This window comes from Salvelinus alpinus, chromosome 4 (assembly GCF_045679555.1).
Source record: "Salvelinus alpinus chromosome 4, SLU_Salpinus.1, whole genome shotgun sequence".
Lineage (NCBI taxonomy): Eukaryota > Metazoa > Chordata > Actinopteri > Salmoniformes > Salmonidae > Salvelinus > Salvelinus alpinus.
This window is the reverse complement of record NC_092089.1, coordinates 14,993,721-15,015,835: the sequence shown is the minus strand read 5'-3', so window position 1 is coordinate 15,015,835 and position 22,115 is coordinate 14,993,721. Positions and strand designations below refer to the sequence as shown.

At 45.9% G+C, this 22,115-nt stretch overlaps 1 long non-coding RNA gene across 5 annotated transcripts in view; it reads left to right on the top strand.

The window, feature by feature from the left end:
- Positions 1-20,987, top strand: part of LOC139572889 (uncharacterized) — a 224,496-nt gene extending 203,509 nt beyond the window's left edge. For 4 of the 5 annotated variants that reach the window (XR_011674511.1, XR_011674515.1, XR_011674512.1 and 1 more), the window contains 2 exons: positions 17,382-17,448; positions 20,244-20,987. This is a non-coding gene — a long non-coding RNA (uncharacterized lncRNA). Of the gene's footprint in view, positions 1-17,381; positions 17,460-20,243 lie in introns of all 5 variants that reach the window. The other variant, XR_011674514.1, reaches the window with a different exon arrangement.
- Positions 20,988-22,115: the final 1,128 nt, after the last annotated feature.

Genomic DNA, 22,115 nt, shown 5'->3' with positions numbered 1-22,115 from the left:
CTGATGGAGACACAATAGAGCTCTGAATACCAAGCCATTAGGACCTGATGGAGGGACAATAGAGCCCTGAGTACCAGGCCATTAGGACCTGATGGAGGGACAATAGAGCCCTGAGTACCAGGTCATTAGGACCTGATGGAGGGACAATAGAGCCCTGAGAACCAGGTCATTAGGACCTGATGGAGGGACAATAGTTTGATCTCTCTGAGAACCAGGCCATTAGGACCTGATGGAGGGACAATAGAGCCCTGAGTACCAGGCCATTAGGACCTGATGGAGGGACAATAGAGCCCTGAGTACCAGGTCATTAGGACCTGATGGAGGGACAATAGAGCCCTCAGTACCAGGCCATTAGGACCTGATGGAGACACAATAGAGCTCTGAATACCAAGCCATTAGGACCTGATGGAGGGACAATAGAGCCCTGAGTACCAGGCCATTAGGACCTGATGGAGGGACAATAGAGCCCTGAGTACCAGGCCATTAGGACCTGATGGAGACACAATAGAGCCCTGAGTACCAGATCATTAGGACCTGATGGAGACACAATAGAACCCTTAGTACCAGGTCATTAGGACCTGATGGAGGGACAATAGAGCCCTGAGTACCAGGCCATTAGGACCTGGTGGTAACAATATAGCCCTGTGTACCAGGCCATTAGGACCTGGTGGTAACAATATAGCCCTGAGTACCAGGCCATTAGGACCTGATGGTAACAATATAGCGCTGAGTACCAGGCCATTCGTACCTGGTGGTAACAATATAGCCCTGAGTACCAGGCCATTAGGACCTGATGGTAACAATATAGCCCTGAGTACCAGGCCATTAGGACCTGATGGTAACAATAGAGCACTGAGTACCAGGCCATTAGGACCTGATGGTAACAATAGAGCCCTGAGTACCAGGCCATTAGGACCTGGTGGTAACAATATAGCCCTGAGTACCAGGCCATTAGGACCTGGTGGTAACAATATAGCCCTGAGTACCAGGCCATTAGGACCTGGTGGTAACAATATAGCCCTGAGTACCAGGCCATTAGGACCTGATGGTAACAATATAGCTCTGAGTACCAGGCCATTAGGACCTGGTGGTAACAATATAGCCCTGAGTACCAGGCCATTAGGACCTGATGGTAACAATATAGCCCTGAGTACCAGGCCATTAGGACCTGATGGTAACAATATAGCCCTGAGTACCAGGCCATTAGGACCTGATGGTAGCAATATAGCCCTGAGTACCAGGCCATTAGAACCTGATGATAGTTGGCAGGTTGAGGACCACCAAAGCATGTCCAGAGTGCATAAAAGGAGATTACCGTGACTCAACGGTCAAGTGGAATGTCACTGCGGTTATGACTCATGACTACCAGTGTGGCGGTAATATAGCGGTAACACCACAACAGCCCTAGACGCAGCCCTTATCCTGGGCCAAGTATGAGAAGCAGTTTGATCTCTCTGACCTGCCCACCACAGAGTGAGAGAGGGAGAGGGAGAGAGAGAGAGAGAGAGAGAGAGAGAGAGAGAGAGAGAGAGGGAGAGGGAGAGAGACTATACCTGCTAATTATCACAATCCAGAAAAGAGCCGTTAAATTCTACAACCACGTAAAAGGAAGTGATTTCCAAACCTTCCATAACAAAGCCATCACCTACAGAGAGATAAACCTGGAGAAGAGTCCCCTAAGCAAGCTGGTCGTGGGGCTCTGTTCACAAACACAAACAGACCCCACAGAGCCCCAGGACAGCAACACAATTAGACCCAACCAAATCATGACGAAAAGAAAAAGGTAATTATTTGACACATTGGAAAGAATTAACAAAAAAACTGAGCAAACTAGAATGCTTGTAAGAGGTGCGTGACTGGCTGCAGGGAAGAACTGGGTAACAACCAGAGCAGTTTAATAAGCAAAACGGCACCCAGAACAACAAAATATGGGTACAAAATAACCCGTCGCGAACCAGTCAGAGTGCACAAACACATTACCACAAACAATTCCACACACAGACATGGGGGGGAACAGAGGGTTGTATACACGACAAGTAATGAGGGAATGTAAACCAGGTGTGTGGGAAAAAAAAAGACAAAACAAATGGAAAATGAAAGGTGGATCGGCGATGGCTAGAAGACCGGTGACGTCGACCGCCGAACGCCGCCCGAACAAGGAGAGGAACCAACTTCGACGGAAGTCGTGACAATGCTATTTGGCCCGAAACAGAGAGTACACAGTGGCAGAACACCTGCCAAACATATGACCATATCAGAGACACAAATTTCCCACAGATTACACAGACCCACAAACACATGTTCAAACAAATCAAACTTTGATAAACTCCCATCTCAATTTGGCGAAATACCACAATGTGCAATCACAGTAGCAAGACTGTAAATACAACCTATATTGATCTGTTTATTTATCTTCCCCTACTATTTGTACTACAACTGTTTGTACATAGTTAAACACACTGTACATAATTGATAATATAACATTTGAAAGGTCTTTATGGTTTTGAAACCTTTATGAGTTCAATGTTTACTGTACATTTTCTGTTGGTGATGTTTTTGGTTTCATCTCACTTTTGTTTATTGTTTATTTCACTTACTTTGGCAATATAAACATGTTTCCCATGCCAATAAAGCCCTTTGAATTTAATTGAATTGAGAGAGAGAGAGAGAGAAAGGGAGGGAGGGAGGGGGGAGAGAGAGAGGAGAGAGAGGAGAGAGAGAGAGGAGAGGGTGGGAGAGAGAGAGAGGAGAGAGCGGGAGATAACTTGCTTGGACATTGTTAATGTGTTTCCCATGCCAATAAAGCCCATACATTGAAATTGAATTGAGAGAGAGCGAATGAGAGAGAGTGAGAGAGAGAGAGAGAGAGAGAGAGAGAGAGAGAGATAGAGAGAGAGAGAGAGAGAGAGAGAGAATGGAAGAGAGAGAGAATGGAAGAGTGAGTGCATAATAATGGTATTGGTATCAGGGTGTCAGGCTGTGGGTAACTGGTGCATGGAATCAGGTGCAGGAGAGCAGAGATGAGTGTACACGGTAATTTATTCCACGAACAGCAACAGTATAAAACAAATACTAAAGGTGCGTGAAATTGCCGGTCACTCGTAAATAACTGGCGTAATAACGAACCCGGCAAACAATACCAGCCAACAAGTAACGACCTGAACATTATATACAAACACGCATACAAACATGGGGGAAACAGAGGGTTAAATAATGAACATGTAATTGGGTAAAAGAAACCAGGTGTGTAGAAAACAAAGACAAAACAAATGGAAAATGAAAAGTGAATCGGCGATGGCTAGAAAGCCGGTGACGTCGACCGCCACTCGAACAAGGAGAAGGACCAACTTCGGCGGAAGTCGTGACACAGGGCAGGCGGATTTCTCTAGCTAGTACCCTCAGATGTATTGTGGAGAAGGGCAGAGGGATTTCTCTAGCTAGTACCCTCAGATGCATTGTGGAGAAGGGCAGAGGGATATATCTAGCTAGTACCCTCAGATCAGAGTTGTTTATCAATGTCTGTATGCAGCAGGGAAGAGAGTATCAAACTAAGTCCACAGTTGTTTAGAGTATCAAACTAAGTCCACCGTTGTTTAGAGTATCAAACTAAGTCCACAGTTGTTTAGAGTATCAAACTAAGTCCACAGTTGTTTAGAGAATCAAACTAAGTCCACAGTTGTTTAGAGTATCAAACTAAGTCCACAGTTGTTTAGAGTATCAAACTAAGTCCACAGTTGTTTAGAGTATCAAACTAAGTCCACAGTTGTTTAGAGTATCAAACTAAGTCCACAGTTGTTTAAGGCATCAAACTAAGTCCACAGTTGTTTAGAGAATCAAACTAAATCCACAGTTGTTTAGAGTATCAAACTAAGTCCACAGTTGTTTAGAGTATCAAACTAAGTCCACAGTTGTTTAGAGTATCAAACTAAGTCCACAGTTGTTTAGAGTATCACACTAAGTCCACAGTTGTTTAGAGTATCAAACTAAGTCCACAGTTGTTTAGAGTATCAAACTAAGTCCACAGTTGTTTAGAGTATCAAACTAAGTCCACAGTTGTTTAGGGTATCAAACTAAGTCCACAGTTGTTTAGAGTATCAAACTAAGTCCACAGTTGTTTATAGTAGCAAACTCTGTCCACAGTTGTTTAGAGTATCAAACTAAGTCCACAGTTGTTTAGAGTATCAAACTACGTCCATAGTTGTTTAGAGTATCAAACTAAGTCCACAGTTGTTTAGAGTATCAAACTAAGTCCACAGTTGTTTAGAGCATCAAACTAAGTCCACAGTTGTTTAGAGTATCAAACTAAGTCCACAGTTGTTTAGAGTATCAAACTAGGTCCACCGTTATTTAGAGTATAAAACTAAGTCCACAGTTGTTTAGAGTATCAAACTAAGTCCACAGTTGTTTAGAGTATCAAAAAAAGTCCACAGTTGTTTAGAGCATCAAACTAAGTCCACAGTTGTTTAGAGTATCAAACTAAGTCCACAGTTGTTTAGAGTATCAAACTAAGTCCACCGTTGTTTAGCTCTGTAAAGTAGGGAGGAGGGCCAGGGGTGGGACTCTTCAGACTGGGTTAACAAATCAAATGTATTTATATAGCCCTTCGTACATCAGCTGATATCTAAAAGTGCTGTACAGAAACCCAGCCTAAAACCCCAAACAGCAAGCAATGCAGGTGTAGAAGCACGGTGGCTAGGAAAAACTCCCTAGAAAGGCCAACAGAACTCCAAACTAACAGAACTCAGTGACCGGCTGCTTGGTCTGGACTGGTACGGACTGGTCTGGTCTGGACTGGTCTGGTCTGTCGGTTGGCCTCTTTTAATATTTGTGTGGTAGATAAATCAAAACAAATGAATCAAAATAAATAAGGGATAAATGTACAGTGACCTTTGGGTCTGTCTGTGGTCTGAAGAGAGAAAGAAAGATAGAGGGATGGTAAACAGGCCACAGCAACCACAAGAAAGGAGGGGAAGAGAGGAGGAGGGAGGAGCGATACAGCAGTCTTCAGTGGTTATCTGGTGGGATTAGTCTTTAACCAGTCAGAGTCCTCTCTGTTATAATGACCATAGAGATCTCTAACAGTCCTTTAGTCTCGCTCTTTTCCCTCCCTCCCTCCCTCCCTCCCTCCCTCCCACCCACCCACCTGTGTAAATTGGCTCTTGGGTAAACACAACACATGAGCTAGATTCATGTGGTTAGTACTTCCATTTCTGGACCAGGGGTTTCCTGTTACAGCCAGGAGAACACATATTCTCTCATTCCTGATTCCTTCCAGATGATCTGAGGTGGTGGCTTGCTCTCACCTGGAAGTGGGTGCATTTGGTCGGGATGCATTCATAAAGTGCAATTTGCAATTTTGCTAAATTTTCTATATAATACTGTCTTTTGCAATGTCAAATAGTCTGTCCATGGCATGCATACTTTATTCTGAACAAAAATATAAACGCAACATGCAACAATTTCAACGATTCATATAAGGAAATCAGTCAATTGAAATAAATGTATTAGGTCCTAATCTATGGATTTCACATGACTGTTGGGGCAATACTGTATGTGAATTGGAGTGGGTCCAGGGTTTCTGGGATGATGGTGTTGATGTGAGCCTTGATGATGGTGTTGGAAAACCTTTTACATCACAGGCAGGAACAGAGTCAGATACATGGTGTTGGAAAACCTTTTACATCACAGGCAGGAACAGAGTCAGGTACATGGTGTTGGAAAACCTTTTACATCACAGGCAGGAACAGAGTCAGTTACATGGTGTTGGAAAACCTTTTACATCACAGGCAGGAACAGAGTCAGTTACATGGTGTTGGAAAACCTTTTACATCACAGGCAGGAACAGAGTCAGATACATGGTGTTGGAAAACCTTTTACATCACAGGCAGGAACAGAGTCAGATACATGGTGTTGGAAAACCTTTTACATCACAGGCAGGAACAGAGTCAGATACATGGTGTTGGACAACCTTTTACATCACAGGCAGGAACAGAGTCAGATACATGGTGTTGGAAAACCTTTTACATCACAGGCAGGAACAGAGTCAGATACATGGTGTTGGAAAACCTTTTACATCACAGGCAGGAACAGAGTCAGATACATGGTGTTGGAAAACCTTTTACATCACAGGCAGGAACAGAGTCAGATACATGGTGTTGGAAAACCTTTTACATCACAGGCAGGAACAGAGTCAGATACATGGTGTTGGAAAACCTTTTACATCACAGGCAGGAACAGAGTCAGGTACATGGTGTTGGAGAACCTTTTACATCACAGGCAGGAACAGAGTCAGATACATGGTGTTGGAAAACCTTTTACATCACAGGCAGGAACAGAGTCAGGTACATGGTGTTGGAAAACCTTTTACATCACAGGCAGGAACAGAGTCAGTTACATGGTGTTGGAAAACCTTTTACATCACAGGCAGGAACAGAGTCAGATACATGGTGTTGGAAAACCTTTTACATCACAGGCAGGAACAGAGTCAGATACATGGTGTTGGACAACCTTTTACATCACAGGCAGGAACAGAGTCAGATACATGGTGTTGGAAAACCTTTTACATCACAGGCAGGAACAGAGTCAGATACATGGTGTTGGAAAACCTTTTGCATCACAGGCAGGAACAGAATCAGATACATGGTGTTGGAAAACCTTTTACATCACAGGCAGGAACAGAGTCAGATACATGGTGTTGGAAAACCTTTTACATCACAGGCAGGAACAGAGTCAGATACATGGTGTTGGAAAACCTTTTACATCACAGGCAGGAACAGAGTCAGGTACATGGTGTTGGAGAACCTTTTACATCACAGGCAGGAACAGAGTCAGATACATGGTGTTGGAAAACCTTTTACATCACAGGCAGGAACAGAGTCAGGTACATGGTGTTGGAAAACCTTTTACATCACAGGCAGGAACAGCGTCAGATACATGGTGTTGGAAAACCTTTTACATCACAGGCAGGAACAGAGTCAGATACATGGTGCAGGAAAACCTTTTACATCACAGGCAGGAACAGAGTCAGATACATGGTGTTGGAAAAGTCATGCTCTGAGATACAACTAGGGGTGAAAACTCTCTGTTTATAGAAACCAACATGATTGCCTACAATTAGGAAAGAATTGGATTTAGACTGAGAAGATGTGGTTTAACAACTTGATACTGTGGAAATTAGTGTCGTCCGCTGTAATTACGGAAATAAGTCTCGGCACACTCAAAACATATTCCAGTGACTGTATTTGTTGTGTCCTCTTATATTGTTCCCGCACGTTAATTACCGTAGTTTGTCAGTGTCTCAGCAATCCTAATGATTCTACTATGGCTCTGAAACATCTAGCCCCAGTGTAGACTAACCAAGGTCTTATGGAGACGCTGTATGTGTGAAAAGCTCTTGTTGTTACCCCCCCAGGCAAGGACTTTGTATGTACTGGCAACTGGTATCTGATCCAACAGTTACGTTTATACAGTTATACAGTATACATTATACAGTTATACAGTTATACAGTATGCCGTTATACAGTTATACAGTTATACAGTATACAGTATACATTATACAGTATACAGTATGCCGTTATACAGTATACATTATACAGTTATACACTTATACAGTATATATTATACAGTTATACAGTATATATTATACAGTTATACAGTATACATTATACAGTTTACAGTTATACAGTTACAGTTACACAGTATATATTATACAGTTATACAGTTATACAGTAAACAGTTATATGGTTATATAGTTATACAGTTATACAGTTATACAGTATACAGTGTAGAGTTATTAAATGTACAGTATACAGTTACATTGCATTTTGAAAGTATTCAGACCCTTTGACTTTTTCCAAATTTTGTTAAGTTACAGCCTTTTTCTGAAATGGATTAAATGCAGTATTCAGACTCTTTGACTTTAGACTCTAAATTGAGCCCAGCTGCATCCTGTTTCCATTGATCATCCTTGAGATGTTTCTACATCTTGTTTGGAGTCCACCTGTGGTAAATTCAATTGATTGTACATGATTTGGAAAGGCACACACCTGTCTATATAAGGTCCCACAGTTGACAGAGCATGTCAGAGCAAAAACCAAGCCAAGAGGTCGAAGGAATTGGCATCATCCCTACGGTGAAGTATGGTGGTGGCAGCATCATGTGGGGATGTTTTTCATCTGCGGGAGACTAGTCAGGATCGAGGGAAAGATGAACGAAGCAAATCACAAAGATCCTTGATGAAAACCTGCTCCAGAGCGCTCAGGACCTCAGACTGGGGCGTAGGTTCACCTTCCAACAGGACAGTGACACTAAGCACACAGACAAGACAATGCAGGACTGACTTCGGGACAAGTCTCTGAATGTCCTTGAGTGGCCCAGCCAGAGCCCGGATTTGAACCCGATCGAACATCTCTGGAGAGACCTGAAAATAGCTGTGCAGCGACGCTCCTCATCCAACCCTGACAGAGCTTGAGAGGATCTGCAGAGAAGAATGTGACAAACTCCCCAAATACAGGTGTGCCAAGCTTGTAGCGTCATACCCAAGAAGACTCAAGGGTGTAATCGCTGCCAAAGGTGCTTCAAAAAAGAATTGAGTAAAGGGTCTGAATACTTATGGAAATGCGATATTTCTGTTTTTTATTACATTTTTGGGGCAAAAATTTCTACAAACCTCTTTTTTCTTTGTCATTATGGGGGGTATTGTGTGTAGATTGATGAGGGGGAAAAAACAATTGAATACATTTTTGAATAAGGCTGTAATTTAACAAAATGTGGAAAAAGTCAAGGGGTCTGAATACTTTCTGAATGTACTGCATATCCAAACCTACACTGTCACGATCGTGTGGAGGAGAGACGGACCAAAACGCAGCATGTGGAAAATAAGCCATCTTCTTTTATTTTACTACGAAGATGAACATGAAACGAAACACTATTACAAACTATACAAAACAACAAACGACCGTGAAGCTATAAACGTAGTGCACACACACAGGCTACAAACGTTCAACATAGACAATTCCCCACAAACAGCTAAAGCCTATGGTTGCCTTAAATATGGCTCCCAATCAGAGACAACAATAACCAGCTGTCTCTAATTGAGACCCAATTCAGGCAACCATAGACTTTCCTAGATACCTACACTCAACCATAGACACAGCTAGACTACTATACTAAACATAAACCCAACTACTCTAATAAACCCCCTAAACCTTACAACCACCCTAGACACTACAAAAACCACATACATTCCCCATGTCACACCCTGACCTAACCAAAATACTTAAGAAAACAAAGAATACTAAGGCCAGGGCGTGACATAACCCCCCCCTTAAGGTGCGAACTCCGGGCGCACCAGCACAAAGTCTAGGGCAGGGTCTGGGTGGGCTTCCGTCCACGGCGGCGGCTCCGGCACTGGTCGTGGTCCCCACCCCACCATAGTCACTACCCGCTTTCGTAGCCTCCTCCAAATGGCCACCCTCCACATTAACCCCACTGGATTAAGGGGCAGCACCGGACTAAGGGGCAGCACCGGACTAAGGGGCAGCATCGGACTAAGGGGCAGCACCGGACTAAGGGGCAGCACCGGACTAAGGGGCAGCACCGGACTAAGGGGCAGCACCAGGATAAGGGGCAGCACCAGGATAAGGGGCAGCACCAGGATAAGGGGCAGCACCAGGATAAGGGGCAGCACCAGGATAAGGGGCAGCTCCGGACTGAGGGACGGCAGTTCCGGACTGAGGGACGGATCCTGGCTGGATGACGGCTCTGGCGGATCCTGGCTGGACGGCTCTGGCAGATCCTGTCTGGTTGGCGGCTCTGGCTGGTCATGGCTCGCTGACGGCTCTGGCTGGTCATGGCTCGCTGACGGCTCTGGCTGGTCATGGCTCGCTGACGGCTCTGGCTGGTCATGGCTCGCTGACGGCTCTGGCTGGTCATGGCTCGCTGACGGCTCTGGCTGGTCATGGCTCGCTGACGGCTCTGGCTGGTCCGGTCTGGCGGAAGGCTCTGGCTGATCCGGTCTGGCGGAAGGCTCTGGCTGATCCGGTCTGGCGGAAGGCTCTGGCTGATCCGGTCTGGCGGAAGGCTCTGGCTGATCCGGTCTGGCGGAAGGCTCTGGCTGATCCGGTCTGGCGGAAGGCTCTGGCTGATCCGGTCTGGCGGAAGGCTCTGGCTGATCCGGTCTGGCGGAAGGCTCTGGCTGATCCGGTCTGGCGGACGGCTCTAGCGGCTCCTGTCTGGCGGACGGCTCTAGCGGCTCCTGTCTGGCGGACGGCTCTAGCGGCTCCTGTCTGGCGGACGGCTCTGTAGGCTCATGGCAGACGGGCGGCTTTGCAGGCTCATGGCAGACGGGCGGCTTTGAAGGCTCAATACAGACGGGCAGTTCATGCGGCGCTTGGCAGACGGACAGTTCAGACGGCGTTGGGCAGACGGGCAGTTCAGGCGCCGTTGGGCAGACGGGCAGTTCAGGCGCCGCTTGGCAGACGGGCAGTTCAGGCGCCGCTTGGCAGACGGGCAGTTCAGGCGCCGCTTGGCAGACGGGCAGTTCAGGCACCGTTGGGCAGACGGCAGACTCTGGCCGGCTGAGACGCACTGTAGGCCTGGTGCGTGGTGCCGGAACTGGAGGTACCGGGCTAAGGACACGCACCTTCAGGCTAGTGCGGGGAACAACAACAGTGCACACTGAGTTCTCAAGGCGCACTATAGGACTGGTGCGTGGTACCAGAACTGGTGGTACCGGGCTGAGGGCACGCACCTCAGGACGAGTGCGGGGAGAAGGATCAGTGCGTACAGGGCTCTGGAGACGCACAGGAGGCTTGGTGCGTGGTGCCGGGACTGGAGGCACTGGGCTGGAGACACGCACCACAGGGAGAGTGCGTGGAGGAGGAACAGGGCTCTGGAGACGCACTGGAAGCCTGGTGCGTGGTGTCAGCACTGGTGGTACTGGGCTGGGAACACACACCACAGGGCTAGTGCGAGGAGCAGTAACAGGACGCACAGGACTCTGGAGACGCACAGGAGGCTTTGTGCGTGCTGTAGGCACTGTCTTAACCAGACGGCTAGCACGCACCTCAGGACGAGTATGGAGAGCTGTTCCCGGTGACATTAAATCACCAACACGTTCATTCGGACGGCTGACGTGCCTCATGCACCAAACCAATACATCCCTCATAACTCTCTCCTCCAATTTCTCCATTAACTCCTTTACTGTCTCTGCGTCACTCTCCTCCAAATCCGCCCTCACCGGCTCCTTACGGTAAGCAGGAGGAGTTGGCTCACGTCTCCCGACTGACTCAACTAAATTACCCGAGAACCCCCCCCAAGAAATTTTTGGGTTTGACTTACGGGCTTCCAGCCTTGTTTCCTTGCTGCCTCCTCATATCTCCGCCTCTCTGCTTTCGCTGCCTCCAGCTCAGCTTTGGGGCGGTTATATTCTCCTGGTACTTCGCGGTCCAGAATTTCCTCCCAATTCCAATAGTCCTGTGTAGGTGGGTCCTGTTGTTGTTGTACACGCTGCTTGATCCGATGTTGGTGGGGAATTCTGTCACGATCGTGTGGAGGAGAGACGGACCAAAACGCAGCATGTGGAAAATAAGCCATCTTCTTTTATTTTACTACGAAGATGAACATGAAACGAAACACTATTACAAACTATACAAAACAACAAACGACCGTGAAGCTATAAACGTAGTGCGCACACACACAGGCTACAAACGTTCAACATAGACAATTCCCCACAAACAGCTAAAGCCTATGGTTGCCTTAAATATGGCTCCCAATCAGAGACAACAATAACCAGCTGTCTCTAATTGAGACCCAATTCAGGCAACCATAGACTTTCCTAGATACCTACACTCAACCATAGACACAGCTAGACTACTATACTAAACATAAACCCAACTACTCTAATAAACCCCCTAAACCTTACAACCACCCTAGACACTACAAAAACCACATACATTCCCCATGTCACACCCTGACCTAACCAAAATACTTAAGAAAACAAAGAATACTAAGGCCAGGGCGTGACATACACTTAATCCAGACATGCAAATATGATAGAAATACATTTGAACTTGTATTTGATACTTGATACTAGTCACTTATTTTGACGCTCCCTAAGTAGTCACAACATCATTATGTGACAAATGCCTTAAAGTTGAACTTGATACTAGGCACGTTGTTTGACGCTCCCTAAATAGTCACGCCATCATTATGTGACAAATGGCTTAAAGTTGAACTTGATTCTTTGGTACTTTGTTTATGCTGTCTAAATAGCATGTGAAGATATATACCATGTAAATAAGTAGGCTTCTGCATGTGTCATCATGGGTTTGAGATATAGTTTGAAAACAGATTTAGGATCTAGTATTTAGTGTTTAATTGCTCTGCGGCGTCTCAGTTCAGTAGAACTGTTTTCTATGACCTTATGGCAACACCACCAGTCGACACCACTAATTAGAAACGCTTTAACTACACTTGAACTGTTGCACAGTCACACCCTACCATTTCAAATCTCTCAACCAATCACCCGGGCATTTAAAAAGCCGTTGACCAATAAAGTGGTTCCTGCTTGCCAACTTAACCCACCCGGCGCTTAGAGCTGAGCAGAGGTCAGAGCATACAGTGGGGAGAACAAGTATTTGATACACTGCCGATTTTGCAGGTTTTCCTACTTACAAAGCATGTAGAGGTCTGTAATTTTTATCATAGGTACACTTCAACTGTGAGAGGTGGAATCTAAAACAAAAATCCAGAAAATCACATTGTATGATTTTTAAGTAATTAATTTGCATTTTATTGCATGACATAAGTATTTGATCACCTACCAACCAGTAAGAATTCCGGCTCTCACAGACCTGTTAGTTTTACTTTAAGAAGCCCTCCTGTTCTCCACTCATTACCTGTATTAACTGCACCTGTTTGAACTCGTTACCTGTATAAAAGACACCTGTCCACACACTCAATCAAACAGACTCCAACCTCTCCACAATGGCCAAGACCAGAAAGCTGTGTAAGGACATCAGGGATAAAATTGTAGACCTGCACAAGGCTGGGATGGGCTACAGGACAATAGGCAAGCAGCTTGGTGAGAAGGCAACAACTGTTGGCGCAATTATTAGAAAATGGAAGAAGTTCAAGATGACGGTCAATCACCCTCGGTCTGGGGCTCCATGCAAGATCTCACCTCGTGGGGCATCAATGATCATGAGGAAGGTGAGGGATCAGCCCAGAACTACATGGCAGGACCTGGTCAATGACCTGAAGAGAGCTGGGACCACAGTCTCAAAGAAAACCATTAGTAACACATTACGCCGTCATGGATTAAAATACTGCAGCGCACGCAAGGTCCCCCTGCTCAAGCCAACGCATGTCCAGGCCCGTCTGAAGTTTGCCAATGACCATCTGGATGATCCAGAGGAGGAATGGGTGAAGGTCATGTGGTCTGATGAGACAAAAATAGAGCTTTTTGGTCTAAACTCCACTCGCCGTGTTTGGAGGAAGAAGAAGCATGAGTACAGCCCCAAGAACACCATCCCAATCGTGAAGCATGGAGGTGGAAACATCATTCTTTGGGGATGCTTTTCTGCAAAGGGGACAGGACGACTGCACCGTATTGAGGGGAGGATGGATGGGGCCATGTATCGCGAGATCTTGGCCAACAACCTCCTTCCCTCAGTAAGAGCATTGAAGATGGGTCGTGGCTGGGTCTTCCAGCATGACAACGACCCGCAACACACAGCCAGGGCAACTAAGGAGTGGCTCCGTAAGAAGCATCTCAAGGTCCCGGAGTGGCCTAGCCAGTCTCCAGACCTGAACCCAATAGAAAATCTTTGGAGGGAGCTGAAAGTCCGTATTGCCCAGCGACAGCCCCGAAACCTGAAGGATCTGGAGAAGGTCTGTATGGAGGAGTGGGCCAAAATCCCTGCTGCAGTGTGTGCAAACCTGGTCAAGAACTACAGGAAACGTATGATCTCTGTAATTGCAAACAAAGGTTTCTGTACTAAATATTAAGTTCTGCTTTTCTGATGTATCAAATACTTATGTCATGCAATAAAATGCTAATTAATTACTTAAAAATCATACAATGTGATTTTCTGGATTTTTGTTTTAGATTCCGTCTCTCACAGTTGAAGTGTACCTATGATAAAAATGACAGACCTCTACATGCTTTGTAAGTAGGAAAACTTGCAAAATCGGCAGTGTATCAAATACTTGTTCTCCCCACTGTAGCAGTGTTAACAGCCAAACACCACAATAAGGCCCAATGTGAACTTCTGACAAAAACTCATCTTGGTTTTATCATCACTGTTAATGTGAATGCCCTTCATAAATTCCCTCACAAACGGTCTCTTAATGCCTTTGAAAACGTTGGGGGGGTTAGGGTTAGGGTGTGTGTGTGTAGTTGGGGGGGAGGGGGGGGGGGCTCTGGGATGAAAGGACATGTGAATACGGATGTTGAGGGGGGGGGGGCTCTGGGATGAAAGGACATGTGAATACGGATGTTGAGGGGGGGGGGGGCTCTGGGATGAAAGGACATGTGAATACGGATGTTGGGGGGGGGGGGGGGCTCTGGGATGAAAGGACATGTGAATACAGACGTTGGGGGGGGGGGGGGGCTCTGGGATGAAAGGACATGTGAATACGGACGTTGAGGGGGGGGGGGGCTCTGGGATGAAAGGACATGTGAATACGGATGTTGGGGGGGGGGGGCTCTGGGATGAAAGGACATGTGAATACAGACGTTGGGGGGGGGGGGGGCTCTGGGATGAAAGGACATGTGAATACAGACGTTGAGGAGGGGGGGGCTCTGGGATGAAAGGACATGTGAATACGGATGTTGGGGGGGGGGGGGGGGGGGCTCTGGGATGAAAGGACATGTGAATACAGACGTTGAGGGGGGGGGGGCTCTGGGATGAAAGGACATGTGAATACGGATGTTGGGGGGGGGGGGGCTCTGGGATGGAAGGACATGTGAATACAGACGTTGAGGAGGGGGGGCTCTGGGATGAAAGGACATGTGAATACAGACGTTGAGGAGGGGGGGGGCTCTGGGATGAAAGGACATGTGAATACGGATGTTGGGGGGGGGGGGGCTCTGGGATGAAAGGACATGTGAATACGGATGTTGGGGGGGGGGGGGCTCTGGGATGAAAGGACATGTGAATACGGACGTTGAGGGGGGGTGGGGGGGCTCTGGGATGAAAGGACATGTGGATACAGACGTTGAGGGGGGGGGGGGCTCTGGGATGAAAGGACATGTGAATACGGATGTTGGGGGGGGGGGGCTCTGGGATGGAAGGACATGTGAATACAGACGTTGAGGGAGGGGGGCTCTGGGATGAAAGGACATGTGAATACAGACGTTGAGGAGGGGGGGGGGCTCTGGGATGAAAGGACATGTGAATACGGATGTTGGGGGGGGGGGGGGCTCTGGGATGAAAGGACATGTGAATACGGATGTTGGGGGGGGGGGGCTCTGGGATGAAAGGACATGTAAATACAGACGTTGAGGGAGGGGGGGGGCTCTGGGATGAAAGGACATGTGAATACGGACGTTGAGGGGGGGTGGGGGGGCTCTGGGATGAAAGGACATGTGAATACGGACGTTGAGGGGGGGGGGGGCTCTGGGATGGAAGGACATGTGAATACAGACGTTGAGGGAGGGGGGCTCTGGGATGAAAGGACATGTGAATACAGACGTTGAGGGGGGGAGGGGGGCTCTGGGATGAAAGGACATGTGAATACAGACGTTGAGGGGGGGGGGGGGGGGGGGGCTCTGGGATGAAAGGACATGTGAAGGCCGTTTCTCTCTCTCTCCTCATAAGACACAGTGGCGTTCTGGTGTGGTGGAAGGAGTTTCCATTGGCACTGGTCCACAGGAACTCATGGGAATTACAAGTTCAGCAGCTTCTCAAAAACTCATCTCATAGCTTCGTAACGTGCAGGCGATCAACAGAGACATCCTACTTAAAAAAAAACGTTATATATACTGTATACACATATATATATATATTTTTTTTTTGTGAGCTTTTTTTTATTAAACAGCTATAATACAATACAATAGACAATAGGAACGATGGATCTCACTGACCAGGGTCTTCTTCTGTTCTTCTTCTTTATTATACAATGTATTATTAACACCAGTCCGTTATTGGAACGTCTTGCTCGGTGAACTGTGACACCGGGGTTTTCATATTCACATTGTCCAAAACCCTTGTGTTATTGTGCATGTCCTTGGTTTCACTAGGCATAGCTGTAGGGTTGGATTCGTTTAAACCAAAACGTTTACACAAAAGTATGTTTCTGTTAATAATGGACTATTACAGAATATCAAACTGCAGGAGAACTTTGTGACAGAACTAGTACACGTCACGATTAGCTAGGTGGTTAGAGTATCAGGGTTTGTGGCCTTGATTATCTACTCCTCTGTATTTTCACCTTCTGTTTGTTCCGTAACACGGCCTGTGTTTCTAATTTACTGTAGTCATGAGACTTCTAAAAACCCAGGCCTGATTCAGAGTCTGGCTTCATTTACTGTAGTCATGAGGCTTTTAAAAACCCAGGCCTGATTCAGTCTGGCTTCATTTACTGTAGTCATGAGGCTTTTAAAAACCCAGGCCTGATTCAGTCTGGTTTCATTTACTGTAGTCATGAGGCTTTTAAAAATCCAGGCCTGATTCAGTCTGGTTTCATTTACTGTAGTCATGAGGCTTTTAAAAACCCAGGCCTGATTCAGTCTGGTTTCATTTACTGTAGTCATGAGACTTTTAAAAACCCAGGCCTGATTCAGTCTGGCTTCATTTTACTGTAGTCATGAGACTTTTAAAAACCCAGGCCTGATTCAGTCTGGTTTCATTTACTGTAGTCATGAGGCTTTTAAAAACCCAGGCCTGATTCAGTCTGGCTTCATTTTACTGTAGTCATGAGACTTTTAAAAACCCAGGCCTGATTCAGTCTGGTTTCATTTACTGTAGTCATGAGGCTTTTAAAAACCCAGGCCTGATTCAGAGTCTGGCTTCATTTACTGTAGTCATGAGGCTCCTAAGTGGCGTAGCGGTCTAAGGCACTGCATCTCAGTGCTTGAGGCATCACTACAGGCTCCCTGGTTCGAATCTAGGCTGTATCACAACCGGCTGTGATTTGGAGTCCCATAGGACGGCGCACAATTGGCCCAGCCTCGTCCTGGTTAGGGTTTGACCGGTGTAGGCCGTCATTGTAAAGAAGAATTTGTTCTTAACTGACTTGCCTGGTTAAATAAAGGTAATTAATTAAAATAACAGTCACATCTGAATATAACTCCACTGCAGTCACAATGATCAGGACAGATGTAACACACAGTGCCTCCAGACATGACTAAACGATGTCATGATATTTTGTTTCAGATTTTGGAGGCCAAGGCAAGATGACGCAGAGACGGGAACACAGAAGAAGATGTGATTGGTCGGCTTGGTAAGAGCTTGGTAAGAGCCCTTCTCTCTCTTTCTGATGAATAGAAACAAATGTTCAAATGTTATATATTATGTCTATGTGCAGTGTTGTAACGATGTGCAAATAGTTAATACATAAGGATAAATATGGGTTGTATTTACATTGGTGTTTGTTCTTCGCTGGTTGCCCTTTTCTTGTGGCAACAGGTCACAAATCTTGCTGCTGTAATAGCACACTGTGGTATTTCACCCAGTAGATGTGGGAGTTTATCAAAATTTGATGTATTTTCTAATTCTTTGTGGATCTGTGTAATCTGAGGGAAATATGTGTCTCTAATATGTTCATACATTTGGCAGGAGGTTAGGAAGTGCAGCTCAGTTTCTACCTCATTTTGTGGGCAGCGTGCACATTGCCTGTCTTCTCTTGAAAGTCAGGTCTGCCTACGGAGGACATGAAACCAAACCTCTGAGTCTGTACATAGTCAAAGCTTTCCTTAGGTTTGGGTCTGTCATAGTGGTCAGGTATTCTGCCACTGTGTACTCTCTGTTCAGGGCCAAAGCGCTCTCTCTCTCTCTCTGTATCTCTCTGTCTCTCTGTCTGTCTCTCTGTCTCTCTGTCTCTCTGTCTCTCTCTCTCTCTCGGTCTCTCTCTCTCTCTCTCTCTCTCTCTCTCTCTCTCTCTCTCTCTCTCTCTCTCTCTCTCTCTCTCTCTCTCTCCCTCCCTTGTTCTCTTGCTCCTGCAGATTACATAAATAACGGTCTCATATGTCAAAACAGCAGCTTATTTCGGCCTTGACCCGTGTGGACAGTATAATTACATACCCCCTGATCCAACGCTGACCATGTCCATTACATAAGGGTTACAGGGCAATGAGAGTGTCCATAACCGTGGTAATTGTACTTACTAACCCAAAGGAGAGTTGTGGGTCAACATAGGAATATACTGTATACATAACTCAACATTTAGAATCACAACAAACACATAATTTGTGGACTTACTAGTCAAAGGGAATATGGTTTTCTGCTTTAAACGCAGTGGTAGAATGACTGTAGCTAGACCTGCAGATGCATCTTCTGCAGTTTTCTAGTGATTTGTTTCATTTGGTAAGAGATCAATTAGATACATATTCTATAGCATCTGCAGCAGGACATACAGTGGGGAGAACAAGTATTTGATACACTGCCGATTTTGCAAGTTTTCCTACTTACAAAGCATGTAGAGGTCTGTAATTTTTATCATAGGTACACTTCAACTGTGAGAGACGGAATCTAAAACAAAAATCCAGAAAATCACATTGTATGATTTTTAAATAATTAATTTGCATTTTATTGCATGACATAAGTATTTGATACATCAGAAAAGCAGAACTTAATATTTGGTACAGAAACCTTTGTTTGCAATTACAGAGATCATACGTTTCCTGTAGTTCTTGACTAGGTTTGCACACACTGCAGCAGGGATTTTGGCCCACTCCTCCCTACAGATCTTCTCCAGATCCTTCAGGTTTCGGGGCTGTCGCTGGGCAATACGGACTTTCAGCTCCCTCCAAAGATTTTCTATTGGGTTCAGGTCTGGAGACTGGCTAGGCCACTCCAGGACCTTGAGATGCTTCTTACGGAGCCACTCCTTAGTTGCCATGGCTGTGTGTTTCGTGTCGTTGTCATGCTGGAAGACCCAGCCACGACCCATCTTCAATGCTCTTACTGAGGGAAGGAGGTTGTTGGCCAAGATCTCGCGATACATGGCCCCATCCATCCTCCCCTCAATACGGTGCAGTCGTCCTGTCCCCTTTGCAGAAAAGCATCCCCAAAGAATGATGTTTCCACCTCCATGCTTCACGGTTGGGATGGTGTTCTTGGGGTTGTACTCATACTTCTTCTTCCTCCAAACACGGCGAGTGGAGTTAGACCAAAAAGCTCTATTTTTGTCTCATCAGACCACATGACCTTCTCCCATTCCTCCTCTGGATCATCCAGATGGTCATTGGCAAACTTCAGACAGGCCTGGACATGCACTGGCTTAAGCAGGGGGACCTTGCGTGCGCTGCAGGATTTTAATCCATGACGGCGTAGTGTGTTACTAATGGTTTTCTTTGAGACTGTGGTCCCAGCTCTCTTCAGGTCATTGACCAGGTCCTGCCGTGTAGTTCTGGGCTGATCCCTCACCTTCCTCATGATCATTGATGCCCCACGAGGTGAAATCTTGCATGGAGCCCCAGACCGAGGGTGATTGACCGTCATCTTGAACTTCTTCCATTTTCTAATAATTGCGCCAACAGATTGTTTCCTTCTCACCAAGCTGCTTGCCTATTGTCCTGTAGCCCATCCCAGCCTTGTGCAGGTCTACAATTTTATCCCTGATGTCCTTACACAGCTCTCTGGTCTTGGCCATTGTGGAGAGGTTGGAATCTGTTTGATTGAGTGTGTGGACAGGTGTCTTTTGTACAGGTAACGAGTTCAAACAGGTGCAGTTAATACAGGTAATGAGTGGAGAACAGGAGGGCTTCTTAAAGAAAAACTAACAGGTCTGTGAGAGCCGGAATTCTTACTGGTTGGTAGGTGATCAAATACTTATGTCATGCAATAAAATGCAAATTAATTATTTAAAAATCATACAATGTGATTTTCTGGATTTTTGTTTTAGATTCCGTCTCTCACAGTTGAAGTGTACCTATGATAAAAATTACAGACCTCTACATGCTTTGTAAGTAGGAAAACCTGCAAAATCGGCAGTGTATCAAATACTTGTTCTCCCCACTGTATCTCCAGGAACAAATTATATAATTATATATTTTTTTACCCACCTTTTCTCCCCAGTTTCGCGATATCCAATTACGATCTGTCTCATCGCTGCATCTCCCCAACGGGCTCGGGAGAGGCGAAGGTCAGGAGAGGCGAAGGTCGGGAGTCGCGAAGGTCGGGAGACGCGAAGGTCGGGAGACGCGAAGGTCGGGAGACGCGAAGGTTGGGATAGGAGAAGGTCGGGAGAGGCGAAGGTCGGGAGATGTGAAGGTCATTAGAGGTGAAGGTCGGGATAGGCGAAGGTTGGGAGAGCCGAAGGTCGGGAGAGGCGAAGGTCGGAAGAGGCGAAGGTCGAGTCATGCGTTCTCAGAAACATGACCCGCCGAAACCGCGCTTCTTAACCCCGGAAGCCGGGTGCACCAATGTGTCAGAGGAAAAAACGTTTTAACTGACGACCGAAGTCAGCCTGGGGGCGCACGGCCCGACACGAGGAGTTGCCAGACTCTGAGGCCTCACGAACAATTATTTTGATATATGTTTTATTACTGAACTTAAAAAGTATTTTGTATAATTCTATAAAATGAATCAGACTTAAAGTTTTTTTTAATACCATGAGGAAGTCATATTAAAACCCAATGAGTCTCACCAGGACACCGGTGTGTTTTGGACTTTAAACCTCTTTTAAAACATCGTATGAAAAAAAATGTATGCATGTACTTGCAACATTCATATAAATTTATTATTATCACGTTCTTGCTTGGCTGACATTTTGTATTTGTTGCCATTTGTCAATAAAAGCTCATGAATGCCAACTGTTAATGTCACATTGTTTTGTGTCCTACTTGTAGCGCTGGTTGTCCTGAAAAGATAAATGAAAGTCAGATAATTAAAAAAATATATAATAATTTTTGCTGGGCTCTCAAGACTGAAGGTTAATAAAAAGAGAGAAAACGGTTCCTCAAAAGAAGATCTGTCATTTTTTAAACCTCAGCATTTGACACATTTTGCAGTTGAAAGACAGACAAAGTACTATGAAAAATATTACCTTTGGCACTGTTGAATAATTTAATAATTACATTTTCCTGTTCAATTCTATTGTTTGAACAAAAAAAGCACAGATCTATCCAATAGTATTAATCAGACTTCAAAGGGCTTTAGTCGAGTTAAAGCACTATTTCTCATTGTGATAAGGAATATGCTTAACCAGCTCAATCCATTTCCCCATTCATCCAGACAGACAGAGGGACCACCATAAATATAGAGTTTTTCATTGGCAATTAAAAATGAGAATCGGTCAGATTCTTCATTGTCAGCGCGTCCTATCATGACACCAGACAGACATGCAGTTCCATGTGTAGCCCAAGCTTAATCAATTAACTCCGATATGGTGCCTGACTGACTGACTGACTGACTGACTGACTGACTGGCTGGCTGGCTGCCTGACTTACTGCCTGGCTGACTGACTGACTGACTGAATTACTGCCTGGCTGACTGACTTACTGCCTGGCTGACTGACTGATTGCCTGGCTGACTGACTGACTGACTTACTGCCTGGCTGACTGCCTGACTGACTGCTTGAATGTCTGACTGACTGACTGGCTGACTGCCTGATTGACTGCCTGGCTGACTGCCTGGCTGACTGGCAGACAGACTGACTGACTGGCTGACTGCCTGACTGCTGGCTGACTGACTGCCTGACTGCTGGCTGACTGACTGCCTGACTGACTGACTGACTGGCTGACTGACTGCCTGACTGGCTGGCTGAATGATTGAAGTTATATTGTGTGTTTTAGGTCAGGGACACTGAAAACGGTTCAGGGCTTCTATTCATAAAGTGTCTCAGAGTAGGAGGGCTGAACCCCCCATCCATTCTTACCATCCAAAAGGCTAAACTGGTCCTAGATCAGCACAGGCCCAGACTCAGAGTAGGAGGGCTGAACCCCCCAT